Source organism: Cyprinus carpio, chromosome A10, assembly GCF_018340385.1.
Source record: "Cyprinus carpio isolate SPL01 chromosome A10, ASM1834038v1, whole genome shotgun sequence".
NCBI lineage: Eukaryota > Metazoa > Chordata > Actinopteri > Cypriniformes > Cyprinidae > Cyprinus > Cyprinus carpio.
Window position 1 is genome coordinate 14,677,777 of NC_056581.1, and position 2,778 is coordinate 14,680,554.

Genomic DNA, 2,778 nt, shown 5'->3' on the forward strand with positions numbered 1-2,778 from the left:
ATGGTTTGCATTAATTTTTGCCTTTGTTTGGATCATAAAAATTCGGCCTACATGAGGTGATGTTTAGCAGTTAGAGTATTAATTTATTTACATCAGTTTATATGAAACAATAAACATTACTTCAACTTACTTGAAAAGTTAGAATGAAATATTTAATATTGTTATTGTTAGGCGTTACCTTTGTGTGTAGCTTCACCCTTTAAATGCCTTCTGGATGAATCTGAAGTTGCTTTGTTTCAGGTGTTTTAATCTGAGGTGTGCTGTAAGCCATTTTAATTATTCACTTTTTAACCAACAACAAAAATAATTCAAAAAAAACACAAAACAAAAATTGACTGTCCTCTTCTCTTTTTGTCATTGTTTTTTTAATTTTTTATTTATATCAACACAGATTCAACATTACTGATAAAGGTGAAGCATAAAATACATGATATATGTCTTTATCATTTATTCCAGTAGATTGAAGGTTTGTGATTCAATTGTCCTAATAAGCTTATGCAACACAACTGAACATTTTGTCACTTAAACTTACTGTGTAAAAATAAGTTTGCGTAATTGTTAAATTCTAACAAAACCTGCAACAGAGTATAATTATAAAGCAATGATACTCAATGAAACAAACTACATAATATTAAAATGCATATAGTTTAAGTTATAACTATTATGATTATTTGCCTTTATGACTTTTTGACAATTTGTTTTTGTGAAATTTTTCTCAGAATGAAGGCTTTATCAGTTAATTACAATTGATGTTCTGTAAAAATATTGACCAGTGAGGATGCTGCCTGAAATATTTTCAGAGTTAAGATGAGTTTAACCGTCTTTTTAAACCAGGGGTAAAATAAAGCATAGACCATAGGATTCAGACCCGAGTTACTAAACACGAACCATGTCAAAACATTTATGGTTGTGGAAGAAACTGCTGATATGGAACAGATATAGTACGGAATCCAACAAAGCAGATAAACTGTGACAATGATTCCTAATGTCAGAGCAGCTTTGCTCTCAGATTTCCTTCTTACTGAACCTTCATTTAAGCATTTGCCACCCTTCATCAGGGTGTTTATAACTTTCACTTGCTGATGTACAACATAGAAAATCTTCAAATATAAAGATATGATCAGGATACAAGGAAAAATAAAACACATGAACAGATCAGTGACTCTCCAAGCAAAATCCATCATAAAAGAACACTCTCCATAACACGTTTGTTCTGAGTGAAATTACAAAGGCAGTGCTATAAGTTGAGGAGAAAACCCAGCTCAGACAGATGCTTATTAATGTTTTAGTCATCGTTATTTTCTGTGGGTACAGTAAAGGGTGACAAACAGCCACATAACGATCAACAGAAATTAAAACTAAATTACTAAGAGATGCTGAAATGATAAGCCCTGTTATTACCAAAAAAAATCCACAGAAAGTGTCCCCAAAGTACCAACATGTCTCAATCAGCCTCGAGGCGTCTATGGGCATCACAAGTCCAATAAGCATGTCGGCCACAGCTAGAGAGAGAATAAGCAGGTTGGTTGGAGTGTGAAGCTTCTTGAAGTGAGAGATGGAGATGATCACCAGCAGGTTCAGAAACACAGTCCATGCTGACAGCAATGAAAAAAACATATACATGATATTGGATTCATGTCTGGAGCGTTTTCCCTTAATACATGATGAGTTGATGGCAGGAAAGCAGTACCGAGTTTCATGATCTTCTGTCTCATAGGCCATGAGTGTGTCTCCTCCTGTTAGGAGTTTGTCCTACTCTCCGTACTGCCCTTTCATTTATACAGTGTCTGGATCAGATTGACCAACCCATCTACCACCCACACTGATGCTGCATAATGATATTATTTTCCTCCAACACTTTAATTGTCAACTTTAATGTGACTGATGTGATCTTTAGACACCTTATTTTGGACCTATACAGTATTCCTGCTATATTTTTTTTTTGTAATCATTTTTTGTTGTTTAAATTATTATTTTCCCATAAATTATCTAGACGGGTGACCCTGAATAGTCTAATCTGTTGCAGCACAGTTTCATAATAAACAAAAAAATATTATTTTAAACTTTTCATATTTGCCCAAAAGTTCTCTAACATTGTGCTTTGCAATTTAATTAAGTATATATATTTATTCTGTTGTGCTCCGAGTTCCAAAGCGTAGCATAGCACCGTGTTTACACAAGAAGCTCAGTATGTGGTGTTTTTAGCAGTTTGGTTTCCAAGAATGCAGCAAACTCGATGCCTGCATGTGTTGGGAATTTAACATGCATTTGGTAACGCAACATCAGTGCTGGCTCTAGCAAATTAATGACATATGTGGTTGCATAGGGCCCCATGACATGGTTTCAGATAGTGATGCTTGGTAATAATAACTTTGATAAAGTTTGCTTGTGTCAGTGTTAATGTTTTAAAATGAAGAAGCACCACTATCACTACGGTGAAGAGAAGGAAAGAAAGTGAGGTAGATAAGGGTAAGTGATGAAGTTTGAATATATATTGTTGAAATGGTGGAATTGTTTATTATGAGTTTCAGGGCTCCAGTCCAGACTGCGACTAAAACGGTCGCTAACCAAAAATATCAATTTGCGTGTGATATTTTTGCTGAGATTGCCACTGGTGACTATATAAATTTCCATGTTATGACTTAAAAATTTCCATGTAATGCCTTTTTTCCTGCTGGTTTTGCAATCACATCTTTTGTTATGTTGACCTATTGGACTGAGACGATGCGCATCAAAGTTTTAGTGGAAAAAAAAGACTTTCAAACAGTCCTCATCTCT

At 34.6% G+C, this 2,778-nt stretch overlaps 1 pseudogene; it reads right to left on the bottom strand.

The window, feature by feature from the left end:
• Positions 1 to 740: 740 nt before the first annotated feature.
• Positions 741 to 1,756, bottom strand: LOC122134493 (annotated as a pseudogene).
• Between the last annotated feature and the right edge of the window lie 1,022 nt (positions 1,757 to 2,778).